The sequence below is a fragment of the Phlebotomus papatasi genome, chromosome 3 (genome assembly GCF_024763615.1).
Source record: "Phlebotomus papatasi isolate M1 chromosome 3, Ppap_2.1, whole genome shotgun sequence".
NCBI classification, from domain to species: domain Eukaryota; kingdom Metazoa; phylum Arthropoda; class Insecta; order Diptera; family Psychodidae; genus Phlebotomus; species Phlebotomus papatasi.
The window spans coordinates 49,960,648-49,988,128 of NC_077224.1; the positions used below are offsets into that span (position 1 = coordinate 49,960,648).

Genomic DNA, 27,481 nt, shown 5'->3' on the forward strand with positions numbered 1-27,481 from the left:
AGTGATAAAAGTTGTAGCATTTAAATTAAAGACTTTCCTACATCAGCAGTTTGGACGTTTGGAGTTCTTCTAATTCAAACAATAGAATTTTTTCCGTCCAGAAGTCAGTAGATTTTATTCTAATTGCCCTCAACTGTGCTCCACTGACAAATTGATTAATTGCTATGTGTATACGATGAGTGATAATAAAATTAGAGAGGGGTTTTCACCCACACTGCCGTCCGATTTGAGCTTGAAATTCACGTCGGATGATATTTCTCTATTACGGTGGGAAGGCATTTGGTGAAGCAGGAATCATCCCTACAAATGCATACATAATGGATACAGTTAAATATGCAAATATATTCTCCGCGGTCGTTCTAAATACAAGAGACAGAACAATAAAAAATTTACATATAGTACCGACACATTGCAGCACATATAGCAACACTATTATGTCTGTATTATGGACTTGGCGAGTGCGTATATTTTAGTATGATGGAAAAAAGGGAAGAAAGTGAGGGAATTCTCTTCCTCTCAATGGAAGTATTTTCATATATATTTATACCTATATACACTTTTTTTTAAGAAGAAGTTTATATGCACATAAAAAGGCGACCAAAGAAACGCGCAATAGAGGCCTGCGACGCGGAAAAGCAAGTGGAAGTGCATTTAATAAAAATGTTAACATTGCCGGAGAGGCTCTAAAAGTGCAGTTCTATGGTAGAACATTTTGCACATTGATGAAGATAGGTATCGACATGGCCAGTCAATGCACTTTGCAAAATACTTGTCAACTGAGAGGACTCTACGAAAATTATTGGTGTCTGGTTCTTCAAATAGATTACATTTTTAATATTTGAAAAAAAAAAACACTAGAGATACAAATTTTAGAAAAACTAGCTAAAATCGTGGATGACTATTAAAAATATATGAATAAATATCGTTCAATATGCAATATAATATAAGAAAAAACATAAGGCAGCTCTTGTTGTAGCCGCACTCATTAGGAGAATTAGCCAGTCCATTAATGGATTGCCCAGGAGCACTATATCTTTTAATGAGAATGCTTCTTACTTGCTTTCCTTACTAAATTTCGCTGTGACCAGTGGCAGTTCTTGACCAGATGAGCAGGTTATTAACAGTTGAACATTTTTTTCCTAGCACTGGGCGCGGTTTCATCGACGCGTCGTTCAAACCAAGGATCTTCTGTGGCATAGATCCAATATTCTATCCACTGATCTACTGGGAAATTATCGATTTAGCACTAAACCTATCGAGATTTTTATAAATACCTATTCTTACCATGACCGGTCAATTTGACCGGTATTGAAAAAGGTTATCAAAGACTGTACTGTTGCCTCCATTCAGCCTTGAATGTTTTGGTGAAAGGAATAGAGCTAGCGTCTTATATGGGCTTCACACCTAAGGCTAAGCCATATGACTTAACTGGTCCAAGTTCTTCTCAATCACGATGTTTTGGGAAAATTTAGCTTAGGATTGGATTATTAAAGATAAATGACCTATTAGGCTCTCAAAGAGGAAAGAAATTGCTCGCTATTTAGGATTTTGAGACCTTCGGGAACTGGGCTAAACCTCTAGTCTGAGGACTGCTTTAGATAGAATGTTGTGATACCTCATAAAAAGTTATTGTAAGGAATTCAAATTATGGATTTTCTTCTGACTCTACTAATTCACCTCCAGAAACCACTCATTTTAGAATATTTCAAAAACTAAACCATCGATTCCTTTCATTTTTGGATATGTTTTAGAGGTAATTAAGGGGGGCATTTCTTCCTTAGGCACCAATGAGAGAGATGGGTTGTCTTTGCTGTGAATGGATGAAATGGCCTCTTTAGGAAGCTATCTAAAACATTCAAGACTGAATTGAGGCGATAGTGTAGTCTTTGATAACCTTTTTCAATACCGATATTGACTGGTCATTGTAGATATAGCACATGGAAAAAAAATTCTCGTAAAAGAGAAAACAAAATTAATAGCAAACACACAAAAATATATCATATGGATGGATTAAGGTTGAAATTCCGGGACCCAAAATCCCGAACGCTAAATCCCGGATTCTTAAAAGTGTCATAGCTACTCCCACGATTGCACCCGCTCTTGATGGAGGCAATGGGAAATTTTCTGTGTTTTGGGAAATTATTAAAAACATTATAGTCCATATAATTTTATTCCTTTCAGGATTTTGAACATTCGGAATTTTGGCTTTCTGGATTTTGGAGTTCGGGATTTTGACTTTCAGGATTTTGGCTTTCGAAATTTTAGCTGCCTCCGCATGTGGACATATTAAGAAAAGTAATGCACTTAGATATAGTGAAACTTAAAAGTTTAAGTTTACGTCAATATTAAAAATATGTCCAAAAGGTCAATTTGACTGGGCTCGGTAGGTTTAGTGTGAACGATTGTAGGATGTACTTGTTTCTAAAAAACTTCAATAAATTGAAATATTTTTATTTTTGCCGAAAATTAACGCAAAAAATCGTTTGAGATCTTTTTATTTACACTCAAAATATTAAGCAGGTATTTAAACGTAAATAAAATAATAAGCAGAAAAAATACAGGAATATTGATATAAAAAGCTTAATATGATTTTCCCAATGGGCCATAAAATCCTTGCGTTATACAAAACTGGTATCAATCAAAATAGATCTTTAATCCAGTCTAAGGGAAAGTGTCCGTCCATTCTTCGTATGATCCCAAGCTTCGTAATGATTAAATTTATCCTATGTTTCTGAATATATTTGATTCATTGCACATATATTTTAAAAACTAGGGAAATTGCCTAATTTTTAAAATATATTGCGGAGTCACATTTATTCAGAAATTTAGGAAAAAATTAGACATTATCATTACGAATCTTGGAATCATACGAAGCATGGGCACTTTCCCTTATCAAATTTTCATTTCCACTCATTTCAGTTATTTTATTAGCTGTGTTCTTTAAATTTAAATTTCCCGCTAATAATATAAACTTATTCATACTATTTATTTATTTATTTCTTCATTTTGGCGAGAAACACATTAGTGATGAATATAACAGACAGCAGGTATATTTTACTTCGGAAATGAATCACTGAGGAAATATTCTAAGGGCCCAAATAGACTCAGGATGATCCTTGAGAACATTTAACCTGTTAAATTTTCGTACTAAAGGTGTATCTCAAACTGCCATACATTGAAGGCTCAGGATCGTCAACTAGACGCGTTTTGCATAAATTTCCTTTACTTAATACTTTACTGCTAAGTGTAACAGGATATTCTCTAGGATGATTCTGAGTCAATTTGGACCCTAATTCCCTAGACTAGACACACTTACGACTTAAGCCGAGGGACGACTTAACGTAATTATAATCAAAATACTGACCATATTACATTTCCATCAGGTTTTCGGCTGAAGCCGGGAAACGGCTTAGTTAGTGGGAAACTGATTGGAATTTAGGCAAATTACTATTTTGATTTATAATTACGTTAAGCCCGCGTGGTTGGTATATCTATCCGGCGCGTCCCAGGTGGTGGAAAGAAAATGGCTACAGTTGGTTCTAAAACTAGCTGTAGTTTGTTTAGAAATAGCTACAGGCACGTATCAGCATCTTTTCATCTGCGAGAAGTCCTTAGTGAATACTAAACCGCGGACTACCCCAAAATCCATGTCTCCTTTATGAATGAAACATGATCTTAACATGACATAATTTAGTTTTACAAACCAATTGCGAAGCTAGATTAGATTAGATTGATTGTGATTATGAATAAGGCTCAAATCCATTTATAAATTGGAGAAAAATTGAATTTCAAAGTTGCCCCAAATCAAAAATGCCCCACTTCCCCTTACACACAATTTTAATTTGAAGAAGTTTATCAATCATATGGGCACAAGCATATTTTGACGTATTTATTCTATTTTACGAAGCCTTGACCATGACGATAACGGTCAATATATGATTCAGCCCTAAAATCATAAAATTTACTCACAGTTACATCGTAAAATTTTGGGAAAGGTTAAAGCTGACCCTCTGAAGGGATGTTAAAAGGATTTTTCTACAAAGATTGTTAGCTTACCTTGGCTCGAGTTTACTCAAAAAAAGAACCACATTGAAGCACCAGATTTGGTCTTAACTATGCGTACACCCAAGCTCCATATTATCATTGGGAAATGGAAAATTGGAATGCATAGAGTACACGTGGTGGTAAAAAGTTGTCTTTCCTGCAAATATCGTGATCCTCAAGTGTATGGGCGTGTGGGAATGAGTGAGAAGGCAGATCACGTTGTGAATTACTAAGAATTTTAGATTTGATCCAACTATGGACAGGTACAAGTTGATGGGTCACTCAGAGATGGTAAAGTCACCAAAAGAAATTGATTGGTTTGTGTGTGACCATGTGAGTATACTCCAAGTCCAATGAAAATACCATCGAGTTCTCTTAATGAGAAAAGCCAAGACATGGTACAATTTTCAGGGTCATAACACACTCCTTTGAGTCCTTTAAAGACAACTTCTCCATTTAGTTGAAACATCTCAGTAATTCAATTTAACTCCTAAATTTGCTAATTCTCCGACATGATTTAAGCATAATGATAAACGTGATAGAATGTTAGCACAACTTTACTGGAAATTAAATTTCTCAAGTTTAATTAAGTTCACATCAATTATAAATCATTGAAAATGTTTCTGAAGAATAAAAAATTAATGAAACATCGTAAGGGATAAATTTGAAATTTTGATTTGTTTGCTCCAAGACTAAAAAGTGAATAGATATTTACAGATAAAACTCAATTTATTTCTTAGCAGAAAAAGCGATGAAGATTCCATAGTACTGGTCAGCAAGAATAACCAACAAGAACTCTAATTAGGCATTTGTCTCAGAGATTAATCTGGAAATAGAGGAGACTGTTTGCCCAGATTTACCCTAAAGGAAAATATGAACAGCAAATTTTGATGAACAATTTGAGAAAGTATACCCTCTTTGGTTCATATTTCGTAGTCATTTAGAGATAAATACTTGAGCAAGATACATAACATTTCTAATTATTTTAATTGATCCTCAAGTCAACACAAGTCTCTTGTGTACACAAATACATCCACTAATTATCTCTTAACTTGCTTCCATACGCGACTTTTAATTGGCTTTCAAATGCAAGCATTTAGCACAAAATGCGAAACATGATGATGGAGTTATACCTCTTTGCTCTTGCTTTTTCATTCATCTCTTCTCCTGAATTCAGTCTCAGACAATTTTTTCCTGCTCCACAGACTAACTTAAAGTTTCACTAAATGATTTGTGATCTCCTCGCTGTGCCGTCACATTTATCCAAACCAGTGTCAAATGTCAACAAAATTATCAAACAAGTTAATGCGTGATTTCTTTAGAACAATTATTAAGATGCCAATCTCTCGAAAAGAAATGAAACATAAAACCGAAAGATTGCGTGTGAGCTTTCACGCAGGTAAATTAAATGCATTTTTTGAGTAAATAAAGGTTTGCGTACAATCAAATCAGAGCTAATGTGTTCTAGATAAGAATCAAGATTTTTTTTGATTCTTTGAAAATAAGTTCCACAAAATTTCCACATTCTATCCCTTGGGAACCATTTTTCCTATTTATTCGTCCGTCTGGATAATGCCACGCCTAGAGGCGAAACGGTTAGAGATAGAGACTTGCGATCTTCAGGAGACCCTCCCTCATTTTGACCTTGCGATTATTTCTTCCTTAGTATTGACAAAATTCTTTTTTGTAACTAACAATGTTTTTATTTATGTCATTAAGCCACAGTCCCGAATAAAAATATTGATCGTGTTGATTATAAAAATCTTGACAATATTTGTTGAGAAACTCTTTAATGTAGAGTACGTCAATTGTACGTCAATGGTCAAAACTCTACCTGGACAAATTTATTTTGACGGTTATTCAATTTCAAACGGTTCTTGCTCACCCTTGATTTAATGGTCTCTACACACTAGAGAAATTTATGTCCATATTGAAAAACTCTTCAATATGGACATAAATTTCTCTAGCGTGTAGAGGCCATAACGGTTCAATTTTGAATTTAACAAATTCAAAAATACTATGAGAAAATGTCAGATACTTAATAAAAGGGATTATTGAAAATCTCAAGGTGCTATCCCTTGTCATTGGCCTCTAAATGAATAATAGATAGACAGGAAATTGACAAATATTTCGCTCCTTGGAAATTACAAGGGGCCAACTCAATCTGAGCCATTTTTCAGGAGACAGCATGAAAGATTCAACTTTGTATAAATAATTATCTCAATTAAGTATGTTAATAAAAACAATTTAATTCTTTTCTATTTGCATGAGCATTATTATAAACATCGAAACATACATATTTTTACCTTTCAAAATATGTTTTTTTATGTGTTAGCTCTTTGTTCTTTGACAAGGGAGCAACTTGTTTGAGTTAGTCCCTTGTTTCACAAAAAATTGAACGATAAATCTATTTTGTGCCCCTTGACTTCAAACAAAACCGTGCAAGCAATCATAAAGAGTAAAATTTTGAAAAACTTTTCTAATAACGAAATTTATTGACTCATATCATCTGAAATTTTATTAAATTCTCTGTCTGAGTGCATTAAAACCTCAAAATCGCCAAAAAGTGAGTTGGCCCCTTGTAATTTCCAAGGAGCGATTTGTTTTCCCTTTATGGCATCTACACACTGGAGAAATTTATGTCCATATTGAAGACAATTGTCTACATCTGTGTAGGAAAAACTGTTAAATAATCACTTTCCGACTTTTTAGAGCGAACCAAAAGTTTAGAAGACTGTAGGAAATAAATTTTTGGGACACAGGTGTCCTGATTGTCCTCATAGGGTTAAAGTCAATTCTTTTATTAAGATTATAACGGTTATAATTTGAGTCACTTTCCCTCTCTAGAACGGTACCGCAACAGGGTGTTTGTGACGTTTTTGAGGCCAGAGAATAAGTCTTGGTTTGATCGTGAATACGCAGCCATGGAGCTCTATATTCTGGACCCGTAGGAGTGGATAATTGGCTCTTTAACTAAAATTTAGTATTCCAAATTTCAAGAAATTTACCGAACAATTTCAATTGTACTATTATTCGCCTGGAACAGTCGTTGCTTGAAAGTATTAAAGGTAAAGGGGAAATACCAAAAATTCAATAAAGTCTTTAATTGTAGAATTTTGATTGTCTTTGGAAGGTCAATAATTTAAAAATAGAGGTCAAGAACTTTATCCGAAAATTGATGTGTTTCTGCAAAATAGTGGTAAGTAGGGAAAGTGCGATACCTTGAGAGTCTTGATACAACCGTCGTACAATGGGGTTTTTTTTTTTTTTTTTTTGTTCCCCCCCTTAAATCCCTTTGCTCAGGTCTTAGGCCATAGGCCTATTTTGACCGAAATCCTGTCCAATAAAAAACCTAAAAAGGATCAAACTGTCAATAACTTAAAAAAAAAAAAATAAATAATCAATAAATAACAGAAACGGACTACAACACACTTAAAATCCACCACTATGAGTGTAAATAGCAAGACTACCATAAATTTTATAAACTTATCCTATTTCTCTTTACAAATTTTGCAATTAATTTTAAAGGTCCAGCTAGCTTGTTCTCTAGACACAGCGCTAATATGTCTCTAACATAGAGGTTAGGGGATATAGCGCTGCACGAGTCAACAAGCTCCTCTCTACCAACCTCGAAACGAGAGCACTTGAAGAGGACATGATCAATGTCCTCGTATTCGATACATACGGCGCATAATGGGTCCTCGGTTATACATATCCTATTCAAGTGTGCTCTCAGACCGTTGTGGTTCGAAATTATTCTGCTTATAATTACAATGGTTTCCCTGTTCAGATTTCCCATTCCCTTAAACCAAGTTTGTATACTACAATTTGGCAAAATTGAATGGCAGTATCTACCCAGTTCACCCGTATGCCATGCCATCCTCCACTGAGCTATGCACTCCCATCTAGCAGTTGCGAACCAATCCTCCGTTCTCGACATTTCCTCTTGGACCAGCGGTGCACACACTCCCCGTCTCGCTGCTGCGTCCGCCATATCATTCCCGGTCACTCCCACGTGCGACGGAACCCAGTACAATGGGGTAGAATACCCAAAAACCTGCATTTTATCAGGTTATTAGTTGAGATTCTTAACAATCTTATTAGGTGAGACTCTTAACAATGTCCCCTATTATAATCATTATTATGTCATTTCGGCGGTGGCAGTCAAAATCCTGAAGGCCAAAATCTTGAAAGCCAAAATACCGAAAGCCAAAATTCCGGAAGCCAAAATTCAGAATGTTCAAAATCCCGAAAGGGATGAAATTATGTGGAGGAAAATGTTTAGAATAATTTCCCAAGACACACAAGATTTCCCTTTGCCTCCAGCAAGCACGGGTGCAATCGTGGGAGTAACTATGACACTTTTAATTCGGGATTTTGGCCCATTGGAGATTTTGGCCCATTCGGGATTTTGGCTTTCGGGATTTTGGCGTTCGGGATTTTGACCGGGACCCATGAAAGCTCTCATAAAGCAGTACAAATTTCTAGAACATTTAAACTCTGTAGGATTAACTCTAAAGGCGCCATGATCGAAAAACCAATCTTTCGCTTAACCGGTCTTAGTGATTTCTTAGGCATAATTGTAGAGGACATTTCTCTATTTTGTCCATCAATCATCCCAAAAATGCTGTGTTTTTTTCTGTATATTTGATACCTGTGATGCGGTACAGAGGCACAACGTATTCGAGTTGGTCTTTTACCCGTTACTAATTCAGAAATATGCATCAAATATATGGAATTTATAGTGAATAATTCCATTCTTTTTTCTGAAAAAAAAAATTAAGAGATCTTTAAAATATTGTTGTTCACGAACAGAAGAGAAATTAACAGTTTTTGCTTAGACATTATCTTAAGCTATTTTCTTACAAAAAAAGTTTCCTAATATGCTTAAAAATTGCTGAGAATAAATAGTGTCCTGGATATGATTTTTGAGATTATGATAAATTCACCACTCCGTGATCTCCTTTTGTAAGGACTTTGCAAAGCTTTTGCAAAAACTGTCATATGAATTCTTATTTTCTGTGAGTGTTTTACATGAAACTTTTGTGAAAGACTTACAAACTCCTTGCAAAAGACGATCTAAAAGCCGTGAATTTTTCACGTGAATAACTCATGCATCTCAGAATTCACACCTTTTGGGTATAAATTCTCAAACGGTGAGTTTATCACGTGATAAATTCATCAATCTGAGATTTCCTTTTTCAATTATTTCTAAAAACTTTCACAAAAACTATTATGTAAATTCTAAGATACCGTGAGTGTCTCATATGACACGTGTGAAAACTGCAGGAAATATTCACAAATTGGTAAAGAAGTGAACTTGGCCTGCAAAAATAAGTTTCAATTTACCAATAAATATTTTTCACATTAAAAATTAAAGAGAAAATCGCATTAATTTTTCGCATTAATACTATAAATCAATTTATATCAAATTTTGCGGGCCAAGTTTACCTTTTTATCAACAAATAGATCAAATTTTGAATATAAAATGATTCAAACACACAAATTACACATTTGGACTCTCACCAGCGATAATTAATGTGAATCATATTAAAATTTTAATGTGCAAGTGTGAATTTCTCACACGAAAAACTTATGAGTTTTAGAATATACTTCAGGGTAAAACTTATCATATGGCTATTTATGTTCTAAATTGTTTACCGATCAAATTATGTTTTTTGACTGACTAAATTTGACTTTCTATGATCAAGAATTATTCGATAAACCAATATTAAGCAATCCTAATTTTGTATCTAGAAAAAAATTGTACCTGATCAACTCTGATTTATTGCATTTAACAAATACATGGAGCAAAATCAGAGCCCAAAAGTGAATTCAGTAATTCTTATTGCTTTATACTTGTTCTTCTCTTGGAACACAGCTGAGGTGTGCATGGATGGAAGAACTTTTTGCCGGAGGAGACACTTTGAGCAGTGGATACTGACAACTACCGTCATTCAATTACGTCCAATATCACTGTCCGCCGGATTAACTAGCCAGAAAAGACTGACCGAGAGTGCAATTAAGCACATCTTCCACTTTCTCACACGAGAGATGCAAGAAATTGAATCGGAAATCTTACCAAGAATTAATCAAGGTTATAAAATTTCTTTGGGGTCGTCTTTCGGAGAAAATTAAACCAGTAACAGTGGATGAAAAGTTTTCCCATTATACGTCACGCAATCCCCTTCTTTTTCAGCACACACATACACACCTCTTAGAGCCGTACAGAAAATAGTATATATGCAAAAACCACCCCTTTTAGCTTGCCAATTACACCAAAATTGTTCTTTTTCATCATATTACTCACAGCATTTCTGGATGTGAACTTGTGTGTGAGTATGCAAAGAGAAATTGAGCATATTCTGCTTTTAGCCGTCATTCACATACGATACCCATCCTCCATGGCTCAGATATCCACCACCCTAAAGTCCCCTGTCAGATGCTTCGCTTCGCATTCCCTCCACCAAAATCCCCATCTCATCCAGCATACGCTATGTGTATATGGACCATGCGTTTCAACTCGAGCATCATGTGTATTTGAGTGTGTTTGGATTTGTACACACTCGCATATATTTTAATTAAATTTAATTAGTTAATTCATTCACATTGAATTTTACCGCCCACTTGCACCCACTCATTTCATTCTAATTTAACTTTTAGCTGTCTCACCATCTTTCCACTCACACATTGCGTCGCTTCAGGGAAATATATTCTCACCCCCTACTTAGTGTTCTAAAAAGTACACAAATAAAAGATGAAGGGTACATTAGCTGAGTGCTCGTATTCTTTTTATTCCATGTGTGTCGTGGCTTTCATCACCCTTTATTCTATGAGCATTGAAACAGTACTTTCTAATAGCGAAAGTTTTATACTCAAAGGTTAATCTCAAGGGATGAATATGTACGATAAACAAGTGACCATGAGGATCAAATCGGTTGATCGGCTCCGATTAGCCTTCATGATCGGTTCACTGGCCAATTAGCAATCACAAATCCACCGAAAATTACAGATCTGTTTACTCCCTGCCTAAATTCCGTCAACTGACAAGTATAGAACACAAAAATATAAGTTTAATATTAGTGTACAAATTCAATATCCATTCTAGACTTAAGGCCTCTACACACTACACTGAGAAAAAAGGGGGTGCGATTAACTTTTTTTCCTCGTAACTTTAACACATTTTGAGTGTAAAAATATATCAACATTTTTTAATGGTAATTTTACACCTTTTCAAGGGTAAAATTAACATGAAAGAAGGGTAACTTTAACCCATAATACACCTAAGAAGCATAATATTTGCACCGATTTCGGATAAATAATGCAGGGTAAAATTAACATTACCGGAATGTTATTTTAATTTTTTCGGATTTCTCTCACTCAGTGTACCTGAAATTCAATTATATTACTTCTAAGGTATTTTGGACGATCTTTTGAGTCATTTATGAATCGGTTTATATCGATTAAGAACCGGAAAACGGCAAAATATGCGAAAGCACTTTTGAGGTATACCATCTAAGCAGTGCCGAGTTTAGGTGGGTTCCCTGGGGCCGAGACACCGGGCCCCCACATTTTAGAGGCCTCCACATTTAAAAAGTTTACTATGGTCCCAAAATATAAATTATTACAAAAAAAAGAAAAGAGCTTTCACCATTCCATTTTTAATCAATTCCCTGTAATTTTCGTCACGGAAAATTTTTTCTTGGTGGCTTTAGCAAGCTTTCAGCTTACGAAATCCTCCGAAAGATTAGATTTAATTTATGTTTTTAATTTTCAACGCATAAAAGAACATATTTTCATTATCGGGTGGCTGAAAAAAAATGCAACAAATTAAGACGCTGTATTATCCTCATTAGCTTTTTTGAAATAAGAATAAAATGTTTATCAAAATTTTAGAATACTATCGGTTTAGGATTTAGATCTTCCGGTGTTCGTCAGGGGAAGCTTTTTCATCAATCAAAACTCAAAATTTTGCTCCAAAGCTTAAAAAAAAAGATTTTTGATTGAGGAAAAAGCTGCCCATGGCGAACACCGGACGAATGCACGAATGCCAGTCTGCCGAATGCCCTACCATTTACAACGAAGGGCTGTCTTCAGATCATCGACATTACGCTACTTTTTAGTCCTAATCTTGTCCAACAAAATGTCCCTCTTGGAAAAGTCAAGCAGTTTTGCATCCGGGAATCGTTGAGGTCATTGTGTTCCAAAATCGAAAAGCTAAACATTTTTTAGCCAAATCTTATTCGGAGCGTGATTTCTGCGACGGTTTTGAGCAGGGTTTCGAGCCTTGTTCGAACTTACAGAAATTACCGAATGTACTGTTTTTTTTCGATAGAGTTCGAGTCGATTCGAGTAGTAAAAGAAAGGTCTCAGGTAAATTTTAAAGTTGCTTAAATTTACCTGTAGCACGGAATACCGTTAATTTATGTAAAATGTTAAAGCTGCGACACTGTTGGAAAACATCAGATTTTTAGGGCCCCCACAAATGGGCATTGGGCCTCCACGTTTCTAAATCCGGCCCTGCATCTAAATCACGAGTTCGAGCATTCCGCAAATCCTGTGGAACGCTTTGTGGAACTTTCGACCTATTTTGACACTTGATAGTACAAGTCTTCCTCAGTGACATGGGAAGTGTTATTCGTTTCAATTTTTGAATTTCTCTTGACAATTTTTGATATATTCTAATTGCTGAATTCTTAGACGTTTTAGTTCTAAAACATTATCCAAATCATTGCTGAAGATCCATACCAAGGATCGACAGCTTTAGAGAAAATTTTAATACTTGAAAAAGAAGCTGTTTCTTAAAAAAAGCAGAATATCTGAAATATTAGTTTTTACTGATAATTGAAAATAATTGAAAAAAGGTAAAAAGCTGTAAGTAAATAACACCGAATTTTGAAAAATTAAGAATTACAGTAGACTCTCTCAAATTCGGGCATATGGGACCGAAATGTCAGCCGAATTAGACAGAAATTCGGGCGACATACTTTTTGAAATGCAACGTTTTTTTTTATTCATGTGCATATAGATATTGAGTTTACATACTCACATATAACGTAAATTGCATGAAAATCCCTCAATAATGCAAAATCACATCAAATATAAGACAAACCATTCCAAATTTGAGCATATTTGATTCATTTGATAACACTATGCAACAAATTCACAACTTTTTTTGTTAACAGAGATCTCACATGGTACGTTTGATAGAGTCAAGTCCCCTGATTAAGAATCTGGTCTTGGTTTTGCTCCTATACGTAACAATTTTTTTTTATTAATACTTTTATATTTTTTCTGCTTTGCCTTACATTATCCGTTATATCTCAGGTTCTAGTGAACGGAACTTGAAAAGTGTGGGTGCGTTGGAAAGCTCATTAGTCGAGCTTCAATTTTGATAATTACAAAAAACCTAGTAAAACCACTCCTTCAGTGTGTAAAATTGGAGTTTCTCTAAAAATTACCAAAAAAATGGTCCTAAAGTGAGGTTTTAAAAATTTGTATAAAATAAACTAAATAAAATATTAAAAATCCAATGATACCAGGTGATAGGTCACACTTAGAACTACAATTTTGTTCATCTAAGACATCGCGCTCCGATCACTCTAAATGCCTTATTTGTTGGATTTTGTCATTTTCCAAAAATTAGAAGTACATATTTTAAAGCAAATTTCCTAAAGATTTCTGAGAAACCATCTTTTAAAACTTGTGTGAAACATATATAAATGTTGAAATTCTTCTTTAAGTCGATCGAGGTACCATCAACATGATTTTCTTTAACATCCCCAATCAACATTCAGCCACGTGAAGAAACCCCTAAGCTCCTTTTGGAATGCTTTTTTATGATTGGTAGAAAACGCATCAGCAAATATTTCGTAAATGCATTTCAATGACTTTAGATCATACTTTCATTTAAAATTAACCTCTACTAGAAATAGTATTAGATGGATGGATGGAAATAAATAAAAACAAAAATTGAATACTTAAAGAAAAATTGAGAGCTTTTTAATGAGGGTTGATTGGAAATGTAAATGAAAATCATGTTAATGGTCCCCCGATCGAATTAAAGAAGGATCTCAACAGTTATGTATGTTTCACACAAGTTTTAAAAGATGTTTTCTCAGAAATCTTTAGAAAATTTGCTTTAAAATATGTACTTCATATTTTTGGAAAATGACAAAAACCAACAAATGAGGCATTTAGAGTGATCGGAGCGCGATGTCTCAGATGAACAAAATTGTAGTTCTAAGTGTGACCTATCACCTGGTATCATTGGATTTTTAATATTTTATTTAGTTTATTTTATACAAATTTTTAAAACCTCACTTTAGGACCATTTTTTTGGTAATTTTTAGAGAAACTCCAATTTTACACACTGAAGGAGTGGTTTTACAAGGTTTTTTGTAATTATCAAAATTGAAGCTCGACTAATGAGCTTTCCAACGCACCCACACTTTTCAAGTTCCGTTCACTAGAACCTGAGATATAACGGATAATGTAAGGCAAAGCTGAAAAAATATAAAAGTATTAATAAAAAAAAATTGTTACGTATAGGAGCAAAACCAAGACCAGATTCTTAATCAGGGGACTTGACTCTATCAAACGTACCATGTGATATCTCCGTTAACAAAACCGTGTTGCATAGTGTAATCATAATCAAACTTGAAAAATGACAACAAACTGTAACGTGAAGTTTCCGGGGGTCAATTTTCCGATCCGAATACTTACTGAAGGAACCAATATTTCTCTCAAAAATTCACACCTGCAGACCAATTACCCATCAAAGACAACCCCCCTTTTCCTTGGAGATCCACCAAATTCAATTCCTCCCAATGACCGAATGGAGAAAATATGATATGGGCCCATATAATGCTATTTAATAGTACTTAATATTTCGATAGGGTTTAACAAAACTAACAATGAACGATTAACAGAATACTCATGGTTTTCCGGAAGTAGAAGACTCCTCTTGCCGATGAACTCAGATGCTGGTCCTCTGTTCTGCTGGTGAGATGTCGTCTCTTACAGAATTCCTGAAGGTTTCCCCAAGGCTTCTTGTCAAGACAGAAAGAGTCCCACTCATTTAGAAGACGGGTAGGAAGGATTGCCGAGGCCAGAGATTCAGTGAAGTTGATGTAGAAGATCCTCTCCTTTATCTCCAATTATTTCCTTTGTGTGAATCTCCCAACTTCCAGGCATCTGTTGAAAGAGCCGTCTCCTTCCTGCAGCCCGAAGTCCTCCACAATACCCTCACTCTCCTCACTATGGGGCCTCCTCCAGAGGAATCTGCTGGAGAGTCACTTTTTAAAACTTCACCCTAAAAGTGGAGCGAAGCTCCTTTTCGATCACCGACTTATTCCAGACTGCCCTCCAGTTGAGAGGGGATCACATTTTATCACCTCGAACGGGAAAAGACGATACTCACACAAACACCTATTCATCACATAGCCCTCGGAGATGCTATAACCGATTTGAAACTAACTTCAGACATCAGTTCATACTTCAAATATCAATAACCGAAAAACGCACGTTATAAAACTTTTTTCAAATGTAACCGCTGCCCGAATTAAAAAGTAGCCCGATCTTAAAAGAGCCGAATTAGCGAGAGTCTACTGTAGAATAAAATAGTAGGTGACATTTTTAGAAATCAAGAATCTTACTTAAAGCGGTCTTCAGATTAGAGATTTAGACCAGTTCCCTAAGGTCTCAGGATCCCAAGTAACATGCATTTTTTTGATTTTTCAGAATCTAATAAATCAATTTCATACTAATTAAAGATTTTTGGAAAAATCTTTACTGATATGAATTTAGGGAAATTAAGTCATAGTTAATCATTATGTCAGAAGATCAAAACTTTCCGGATACTTAGATGACAGGGAGAAAAGAACAACAGCCACAGAACCATAGTTATTTTACAGAACATTGAGGAATATGCTTGTTCCATGGAATAAAATTATTCTCATTTCCGTTAAACGAACATCTTAGTCAACTTCTTAGAAATTGACCATAAAAGCATTTTATATCATTTACTGCTTAGGATATCAAAAAGGTGTGATTGCACTCATTGATTTATTATTAAGTTTATTTATTATAAATTAACTTCTGTGATTTAATAAATTATTTAATGAAACGTTGCAAATTAAAGACGTTTTTTTTTAAGTCATTCACAAGAAAGACCATTAAATTCTCTCTTTAAGAATTCGAGCAATGAAGGAGATATTTTCTGTTGTTTCTTCTCCATGCAAAGCTTTTTCTATTAAAAATCTTGTAATTTACAGATTCTCATGAAATATGTGTGAGTGGTAGTGATATAGAGTTCTTTTTGTGAATATTCTAATATTTTGCTAAAATTATAACGCCAATTTTAATATTTTTATATAAAACATTACTAAATAGAGCAAGCGCGATATAAAATTTATTTTGCAATGTTCGTCTCCCTACGAAGTTCTGTTGTTTAATTTCAGTTTGTGACGATATTTTCAGTGCTCTCAAATTAATTTAAAAAGTGCAAAAACCGGCAAAAACTCTTGTTTTACTCTCAATATGATATGATATGACTTAATGAAGAAGCATTATGTTAAAGCCATAACTCTACGAGGTAAAGATAATTTTTATAGGTTCATTAACTGCCATGAATGTTTATTTTATTTTACTTATGAGTTTAAAATAATAAATTTTGGAGTGATATTTGAGTTTTATGTTGGTGTACGAGGTACGAGCATCCTTTAGTACGTATAGAATTCTACGCAATGTCGGTAGTCGTGCAGAAAAGCAAAAGAAAGAATGAATTTAAAGCTCCTCACGTCCTCACGAACACCCCCATCGTGATGAAATTTCTCTGTGAATATCACCCCTTTAGTGTTGTCTCTACTTTTATTTAATTTCCCGATGTGTCGCCTAAATCCAGGGTACAGGGGGATTCAGAGTGGACCCATAAGTGGAATGAAAAGTATAGAAGCCACCAGTCTGAAATTCAGCAATACGGAGGGGGCCGGCAATTAAAAACAGAATGTCTATGTCTCCCACACCAAAATTTGGGGTCTCTGGCAATGGAATTCAAACCACATGAGACACTCTTGTTCCTCGCCCAGGACTCTCGAGAACGATTGCAAACAGTTGTATGTTTCTGCGGCAGAAATTTTAGAGAGACTTCTCTACTGGCCCACTTCTCGGACACACCACAGATGAAACCATTAACTGGAGGATTATTTGATAATTTATTAACTCTCCGTCACTAATCCTCACAGTACCCTTTAAACCCCTAAACTCATTTCAAAATTAATTAAACACGCTTATATTCAAATGCTGTTTACTTTAAAAATTGTATATATCACATCTAATGATTCTAAATTACATTTTGAAATTACTATTATAAAAAGTATCCCACGACATGGGACATAAAAATAAATTATTTATGGAGGTCATCAAAAACATAAAATTGAAATATTGTGATTTTTTTATTTTAAGGCTGGTAACTACATAAGTTTAAAAAAATCCGGATTGTGTATTGCTTTATCTTTGCTTTCAAACTTTGCAAAATTCTTTTGGTATTTTAATTAAACTGTTAGCAGTTCAAAATTAGGGGAGCCTGGGGCAAAATTTGTCAAATCCAAAATTTTAATATTAAATATGTTCAAAAATAAAAAAAACGCAGTGGGTGTTCATAAAGAGTTTCACAAAAGGATCTTTAAATTAATTTTTAAATTGTCTCTATAAATATTTTTCTTTTCATTTTATGGTCTTCGATCAAATTGTAGAGGAATAAATTATCTATAAGAATATTTCAATTTGATATTTTTCCGTATTTGCGATAGTGAAACGTCAAAAATTATCACAAGTTCTACTTTTGAAAAATGATTTGAAAAGTACATTTCGTTTTGAGATAGAGGAAAATGGTCTGATCCAATGTTATACAGCAGTAAAATTCCCATAAGAATATGTTGCTTGCAAATCGATTAGGTTCTCTGAAAGCTCGTGAGAGAATTAAATATCCTTTTTGACAAATGCTGTCCGAGTTTCCCCTACTATTATTTCCTATTATTTATTTAGTTTAGAAACATCATAATACATTTTCTGACAATTAATTCCGATTGGAAATAACATGTTCGAACTTTTCTTATCAAGAATTAGACCACATCTTCTACAAAACTTGATCGTAAAACAATAATTATACAATCTTTTGTATTTTTTACAATCTTCGGACATATACTAAGAAAAGATTTATTCATGCTTACCTGGAAATCATTTTTATCTGAAGGATAACTTTACTTGTTGCATGTACCTCACCAAGACTCCATTTTGATCAGCTTTATGTTCTAATAAATACTTCTTTAGGTCGATTCCGTCTAAAATTCCGAAAAACCAAAATCCCGAATGGGTCAAAATGTCGTAAAGCCAAAATCCCGAAAGCTATAATCTCCAATTGGTTAAAATCCCGAAAAGCCAAAATCCTGAAATGCTAAAATCGCAAAAGCTGCAATCCCGAAAGCCAAAATCGTGAAAACCAAAAGCCTGTAAGCCAAAATCCAGAAAAGCCAAAATCAAAAAAAGCCAAAATCCCAAGAAACTCTAATTCCGAATGGGTCAAAATCCCGAAAAGCCGAAGTCCCAAAAGCCAAAATTCTGAAAACCAAACTCCTGTAAGCTAAAATCCAGAGAAGTCAAAATCCCGTAAAACCAAAATCCCAAAAAAACGAAATTCCGAATGGGTCAAAATCCCGAAGAGCCAAAATCCCATAAAGCCAAAATCCCAAAAACCAAAATTCCGAAAGCCAGAATCCGGAAAGCCTGACTGAAATTTCGTTCTTTATGGTTTTGTACGGGGCGTGGCCTATTTTTCCACATGCAGACCTTTTCGTGGTTCCCTTTAGGTTACCAAAGCAGAAGTGAATATTTCTGAAAATGTTGTGGAACCATCAAGAATTATCATTTTTTGACTTTATACTTAGTTATAGGTTTTAAAAACTAAGTGATTAGTAGAATTTGTGGATGGAGATTTAAATTGCAGTTCAAATATAGCAATATTATCCTTCAGAATTTATGTTAGAAATGTAATTTGGTAGAAAGAACTGCAATAAAGTATTTCTGTGCTTCATTTTAAACAATCTTATAAGTTGTATTAAATGTTTAATTCATTTTGCAACACTTAATAAACAAACAAAATACTCTGGTTATAATTTAGAATTCTCTTTAAAATTAATTTATGAATATTCAAATGTTTTACCCAAGCCAATCAGGAATGTTCTCATAATGAAATCTATATGGGATAATTGGGAAATTTATCTATAATGCTGGGAGGAAAATTTGGCGAGTATTTTAAAATGAACGTAGATAATAGCACGTAGATAATTACAATTAATTACTATTCATAGGCAAAGAGTGAATAATGAGGAAATTGCATAAGCATTAGGCAAGGTTTTGTTATTTCTGTCACAAAGTTTGTTTGATGCATTTTGCCATATACCAAAATTGATCGATCGAAGAGAAACTTCGATAAATTGCCTAATTAGACGAATTTCAATTAGGGCTACAACAAGAGCCTATAATTTTGTGGTATTGGCGAAATTGGATTGATTTTGCTGTGAGCATTACTAATTGTTCCACAAAAGGCACCCCAAAATTAAGCACTGATGATTTCTTTTTAAGGGTTTGCTGTTCTAACCTTTCCTACCCATATATTCTGTCTCTTTCGGCCCAGGATGACACAGCTTTCGGGTTAATGGTCATGCCATTGGTGATTTTTGAGGAGGAATGAGAAAAAATAGTCAGAAAATTGCATCTGCTTCCATATTGAATATAATGAGGATTTTGAAAGCAATTAAGGGAGGAATATTTGTCACTTATCCCACCGATACGTGTGAGTGAGAGAGGACGATATATGGGTATCCACCCTTGTTTGTGGATGAAAATATAATTGGCACAATCTTTTCCATGCCGTTTCTCTATCTCACTTTTTTTTCTCCCAAGTCACTTACAGCAATTTATACTGAAAAATCCTGGCAAATATTGCCATATTTAGGGGATTTAAGGTAAACAATTTGTGTAGCTCATCCGAAGGATCTGCAAACCCATGCCATGTATTATGACAATAGATTTATTGTCATTTGTGTACTCACATTCTCAAGGATAGACATTCTTATGGCTTTTGTAGAGTTTAACTTTGCCTCAAGTTTTGCAGGATGAAGAATATGGTGAACCACCAATTTAGATAAACACATGTTCTACAAGGTTCCTTAAATACTCCTTGTTTTTGATTTATGTTTTAGCGTTTTGAAATTATTTTTTATAATACGATTGTTTCATCAACAAAATTGTTTTTTTGTTTTATTTATTTTTCAAATAAAAAAAAACCAAATTGCAAAGAATAAAATGATCACAGAAAACAACCAGCAAAGAAAATATCGTTTACTTTGAGTAAATTGGGTGTAAATGAAATAATCAAGGTATGGCGATATCCGTGAAGTGCTCAAATTCACAGAAATTCGATCAATCGCTAAAGAAAATAAAATAAGATCAAAAACATAAATTACTGATATTTTACCGAATTCCTCTTAAAACCAGTGCAGTAGTATTGGGAATTTTAAAGTTTATTGCATTTATTTAATTTTGGCTAAATTGGTTAAAAGAAAGTGTATAAAAAATGATATTAGAAAATTAAAAATACCGATTTTTTCGGTTATAAAGTATTAGGGGAAAGTGGGGCATCATTGAATTGGAGCAGCTTTGGAATTGTACTTCTTCTCTCATTTTTAAATGAAACTGTATCTTATTATGATATAATTTAACTGTAGCAATCAATTGTGAAGCTAAATTACGTTATGATAAGGCTCAATTCCATTTAAAAATAGGAGAAAAAAGATCAATTTCAAAGCTGCCCCAATTCAATTATACCCCACTTCCCTCTAAATGGCCCAAAGACAAAATACATTTGAAAATAAAAGAAGGGGAAAATGACCAGCTTTGAACTGGAGTAGCTGTATTTAAATGGAACTTAGCTTTATTTTAAAATTATTTTATTTCATTTTTGTTTTTTTTTTAATTTAGGCATTTCAAATCGAACTGTCTTTAAAACTGTTCGTCTCTTAAGAGGCATAAAAACAGGCAAGAGGTTTATGCGTCCACCAGCGTCTTAGCGTTAGTACCCAACATACTCTTGAGCCAAACGGAGCCAAATTGTATCGTTGTAAGGTCCACCTCCATTTAAAAATAGGAGAAAGGAGTTTTATTTTAAAAGTACCCTAATTCAGAAGCCCCACTTCCTCCTAGTAATATCATCTTTACACAAATTATGTATTTCAACAAAACGTGTAATCTGAAAATGTGTAATTTAAATTTTATGTAATTGTAAATCGTGTATTCAACTGGGAATAACTACACAGTTTTGTATATTTTCTTATATATTTCGTGTACAAATTACACAGTTTTCAGACAAAATGTGTACAAATTACACAAATGTGCATTAGTACACACGATTACATGTTTAATGTAAAGTTTACAATGAAAATCATGGTAAAGCAGCCAAAAATTTTTTACTGTGTAGGGATCATAATAGAGAAACGTCCACTTAAGAAGTTTCAGAATTAAGACTTAATTCAAGGGACAGGTAATATAACACTTCCGTGATTTGAATGGCATTTTCAAGATATTTTGATTTTTTCAATTATTACAGAATTAGATACGAAATTTTGGGAACTATCAGAATCCGGTTCCAAATCCTTGGCCATATAGGTTTTCAAGATTTACTACTTAAAAAATTAGTAAAAGAATGGCAATTTTTGAGCTATATACGTTGCACATAATTCAGATAATAATAATAAGACACAACAATTTCTCTTAATATTTGTTAAAAAAAAAATTCTTAAATTAATCTATGCAATGTAGTCAAATATTTAGTGGCATTTTAATAGCATATTGCAATAAAAGAAGATGTTTTTTCTAAAAATATTTTTTTTCTTTTTTTTAAAACATAAAAAAAAATCTTTTTTTTGTAAAGTTTTGTAGATTTGTACGAAATGAAATTATTTGTATTTGAATGTGAAAACAATCTAGAGAAAGTCAGGAGATATGTTCTTTATCTCAGAAGACATTTCTTTATCTCAATATGGGGCTGAAATTAAGTGTTTTAGTGATACTTCAGAAGCAAAGAAAAATTTAATTTACTGCCTAATTCTGCCTGAGTCTTCTCTTCTATCCTCCAAAGACTTATCCATATGGCTTAACTGCTAGGAATTCTTTAATGCGAAAAATTTTCGTGAAAATTATTATTCTGGAGTGAAGTGATAACTTCTTTTCGATAATATCGACTGTCGATTTTGAAAAATTTAAATGATAGTTACACTTTTTTTAGCAAATGTAAATAGTTATCAACAGTCACATTTTTTTTAAGAATGGTACAATAATATTTAAAAATGCATAAAACTCAGATGCGGGAAGGCTTTGTTCCTCATGAAATGTTGAGCCAGCAATATTATTATTATAATTCGCTTCGATAGTATCGAAAAGTTATCATTCCATCCCAGGATTGTATTTTAAGAGCAATTGATTCTCCTTACCTGTACTTTGATGATTCATTATCTTTTTCGTTACTGAATGATACGGATGAAATCGGGTTAGACCTTTCACTTAAATCTAATCCCGAACAAATCGATTAAAAAATACACTCCTGATCCTGATTGGTTCACACTAAACTCTTAAAATTCCATATGGCGATTTTATAAAATTTTTTCGGAAAAATATTAAATAAATTTCAATTTGAACGGTGTTTTCTTAATCTTTGGCAAAATTTATGCTTTGGTGATGACACGTCGAAATATTAAATTGAAAATAGAAGGAATAAATTATTTTCACTTTAATTGCAAACAATAAATACGATATACTATTTTGCTATACTGGAATGTAGGTGTTCAATTTTTAATTTTTGAATTTATCTTCTCTTTCAGGCTTTTGCAGTTCATCTAATGAGACTTGATGGTCTTTGAATAAAATAGAACGAATTAAGGTAAGACCTTCTTCTGTTGCTATTGCTTTCATTCTGGAAATTCTCCATACACAGAAAATAGAAAATTTGTCAAATTGTTCGTTAATGTTTGTGAAATCCTATTGCGAACTTACAAAGTGCTCGTACATCATAATAGCCCACAAAAAAGTTCGTAAAAATTTGTTGTTTTTTCACAAATATTGTTCGTAATGTGATCATATGACGAACTTTTTTTTTTGTACTTTTACAAGCATTTGGTTATTATGTTGTTATCATTTTTTTGATGTTATCACATGTTATCATTTGCTCGTAAAAGTTCGTAAAATGTTCGCCAGGAAGACAAAAATTTACGAACAAGTGACAAAATTTTACGAACATTTTTTGTGCGTTTACGACAATTTATCTACAAATGTTTGTAAAAGTACAAAAATGCTCGTCAAGTAATCATGTTACGAATAATGTTTTACGAACTTTACGAACTTTTACGAACTTGTTTGTGGGTTATAAGATTCACGAGCATTTCGTAAGTCCCCAATAGGAATTCACAAACATTTACGAACAATTTACAATTTTTTTATTTATTTTTTCTATGTATTTCCCAACTTTTCTTTCACGTATAAAAAATAAGTAGGGGAAGCCTTTCAGGATTCGCACATATTATGGCTTCAAACACATCATATTTTCCCCATATTTCTTTAACCCTTTAAGGACGAATGGTATACCGATGCGATGTACCAAAAATAAAACTTATTTTTAGGATTATTTAGAGGAAAAATAACTTTCTATATATAGTCAAAAAATTGATTTTGTTTTTTTGGTACACCAGTGTCCCACTCGTCGTTAAAGTGTTAATGGGTTGACACCACAGTCAAAGAGTATTTCTATTTGAAATTCATATCCTGTCATAACTTATCCTGAAAATTCTGCATTAGTGAATATTGACTAATTTTGATATTCCCATTCAATTAGAATTAATTTCACTGTTAAAATGTCCCGGTAATGGCTGAAGGGGAAGACATATATATGGGTGAGGAGGGAAAAAAAGAGAGTCCACCAGGCACAATGGTAAAATGTGCAAGAGGGTTGTCATTTGAAATGCAGAAAGCAGAGAGAGACATGGCGGGAAAAAATGTTATTTACTAATGCATTTCGATGACGTACAGACGGGAAAATGCACACTGAGTGTCTCATCTATCATCCACTTTGGTGCTATGATTTATTCCGCAGCTTCATTTTATCACTCAACAGTCCATTACCCTAATCTAGTTCCGTACCACCCATCCACCTTTTGTTCCTGAATGGGAGATTTGGCGGGCCAAAAGCCGCCCAGCCATCATCCCGACTGTACCCACATTATACACACCATTATCATTTCGGTTGTGGTGACATTATGAGCCTCATTACCTCACCGGCACACATCATTCGCACGCTCCACATTTCGAGTGGATTGGAATCACCTGTTTTGGAATCCTGTTAGACGCCATCTCTCCTGTACTCCCGCTCTGTTGGCTCAGCATAAAGGATTTTATCACAATATCCTGTGTGATTCTACGTGATGGTGCCATGCTGGGGGGAAAGGGAGCGCTCAGGGGAGAACCTGAAAGTTCCTGGGTGTGAGGTGCAAAAAAGCTGTGCAAATGAATGTCGTGAGATGGAACAGTAAAATGAATTGAATGCATCATTAGTGAAAGAGTGCACACAAAATCTCCCTTCAATTTTCAATATTCTAAAGTGACTCCGACACAGGAGGTATTTACAGTATATCCCTGAGTATTGTGTCACATTCCATTATCTTTCAGCAAATGCATCCCTATATTCTTCCTTTTTCACATCCTTAGCCTCTTCTCTTGCATAATCCCTCATCCATTGTGTTCATCGTCGTTTCTTTTTTTTATATCCTTTAATTTGCTAAATTGTTCCTCTGGAAATAACATTTGGAACAAAAATGGAAATACCTTAACATCGGATTCATAAAATAGCTTCATAGTGTTGGGTTTACAATATACTCTAAGAAATGGTCATTCTATTAATTATTGTGACTCAAGAACTTTCACATTAATCCTTTAAGGACCACTGGATCGCCGATAATCCAAAGTAATCGCCGATAATCTATGCCGTAGGTTTGTTTCGAAACATATCTCATCGTCAAATTCGTTCAAGGAATAAGGAAAAAATATGAATTGTTCGAAGCCAGGATGTGTGCGAAACTAGAAAGACTTCCCTTACACGGGTGACATATGATAACTTCTTTCCGATAACATTGATTATCAATTATGAAAAATTTAAACGATGGCTGAACTTATTGTAACTAATTTAGATATTTTTCTAAGGTCACATTCTTTCAATTGTATTACAATAAATGGCCTAATAATGCTTAAAAAGTCGATATTTGCTTAATCGTGGAGAAATAAATTTATCGACACTAACGATTCAATAGTATCGAAAAGTTATCATCACCCCCCCCCCCCTCCAGGTTGGTTTCTGCGATGAATTTTCTCCGTTCATTATTATTACTTATCCAAGTGTATACCCTGACTGGGATTGAAAGCCTACCCAATAAGCAAAACTTAGCCAAATCGACGAAATTAAAGTCGAAATCTCTGAGTCTGTCAAATGTATTTCAACAATATTTTGTCAAATTTTCGAATTGGTCAGAAAATGCTCTTTGGGTATTAAACTTTCTATTTTATTTCGAAATACTACTATTTTTTAATATACTGCCAGACAATACAATAAAAAATTTTGTCCCGCAGAAAAGTCGCTTTTTAGTTTTCTTTTTCATTACTTCAGTGCAAGTTATCTTTTCGTCTTTTAATAGAAAAATATAATTAAAAATAAATTATAACCACATACGTATAATCGAATTTGTTATATAGGGTAAAGTGTATAATTTGGAATTAGTGTAACAAGTTGGACAATTCGCCGGTACAAACTGGACATGGCTTTTTTCTTACTAAATACAGTACAAAATTTATTTTTAAGCACTAGAAACCAAATTGTAAAACTAAAGCATTAAAAATATACAAATAAAAATGAAGTAATAAATTTATCAAGACAAAAAGCCCTGTCCAAATTGTACCATTGTCCAACTTGTACCACTGTCCAACTTGTACCACTTTACCCTATTCAAATTTTTTTCGCTATTAAAAAGCATAAAAAATTAAATTAGCAACAACTTGGCTTTGGAAGCTTAGAAATTTTAAGTGTTAAGGAGTAATAAAGTTAGAAAAAATGACTAGTGACTACGAAAATTCGAAAATGAAGAGGAGATGGGATACACATACCAATAGATTTCGTGCTGTATTATCATAATTTTAAGAAGGAAAATATCGCAATTTTTATTATAATATTTTTTTTTATTTGAATAAAAATTATCCATATACGAAGAGATTCCAAGAACTCAATTCAATAGTACTTATCAACATCAAGTTGGGTAACTAAATAAATACGATCTTTAAATAACAACCGCGATACCGTGGATATAGATTTTTTTGTAACAATAAATTAAATAAATAAAACATAAAATAAGAAATAAATAAAAAAAAAACACAATAAAAAAGGGATGGCAAAGCGTCTCAGGTTTTGCGAAATGCTCGAACTCCTCCGTACCAGTTCTCAAGTGATTTGTACCGCTTAATAAATCACTTAAAAAATCCCACAAAACAGTTTTTGGAATAAAAGAATTATTTTCGGACGAATATTTTTATCATAATCGGTTCATTACCGGTTCACAACTGATTTGGACCGATTTATGAATCACTCAGAACATTGCCCTAAACAGTTTTAAACGAATACTTCAGATTAAAATTAAGTATCGCTTTATTAACCCTTTGAGGACGAGACACTTTTTACGGACCGAAAATCTACAATAAAAATGAAACTATGGTAAATGCAATCAGTGTAAGTAATAAATTTTATATCAAACCTCCGAAAGTCCAACAGAGTCTAATTCGATCTAGTTTTTGCCTCTCTGTATGAACAATAGGGACAAAAATATCCCAATAATTTAGTTAATTTTTCTGAAAAAACCGTGAATAATAATTTTCATTCTAATGAAAAAACTAGTGATAAGCCAAGATCAGCTTATTGTAGGTGAGATTCTTACCGTAAGCAAACTCGGATTGCATGCAAATTCGTTTTGAAACTTAAGATGAGGGATATTATATATACAGCAATTTTAAATCAAATTTCTGAAAAATTGATAACTTTTTATTTAAATCAAAATATCTAGGATGTAAATGAACGGACAGAAAGATGATAGTGGAATACAGGACAGAATCTTTTCTACAATTTTGCCCCAAAACGTGATCTTATCGGTTGCTCGGTAGCCGAGCGCGGGTTTTTGTCCATGTGACGAACTAACAATGTCAAAGAATAATTGGATTTTGTAAGGATTTTCATTTAAAACTTATTTCAGATAACGTAGTCGAGTAAAATCGGAAAAATTACTTTGAATTTTGACGC

General features: G+C 33.6%; 1 protein-coding gene across 2 annotated transcripts in view; it reads left to right on the plus strand.

Moving 5' to 3' along the window:
• The window catches only part of LOC129807191 (LIM domain transcription factor LMO4), a 304,468-nt gene that overhangs the window by 96,049 nt on the left and 180,938 nt on the right, over window positions 1–27,481 (plus strand). For both annotated transcript variants that reach the window (XM_055856287.1, XM_055856286.1), the window contains exon 3: window positions 22,980–23,038. The gene's annotated coding sequence lies outside the window, so the exon portion shown is untranslated. The remainder of the gene's footprint in view (window positions 1–22,979; window positions 23,039–27,481) is intronic.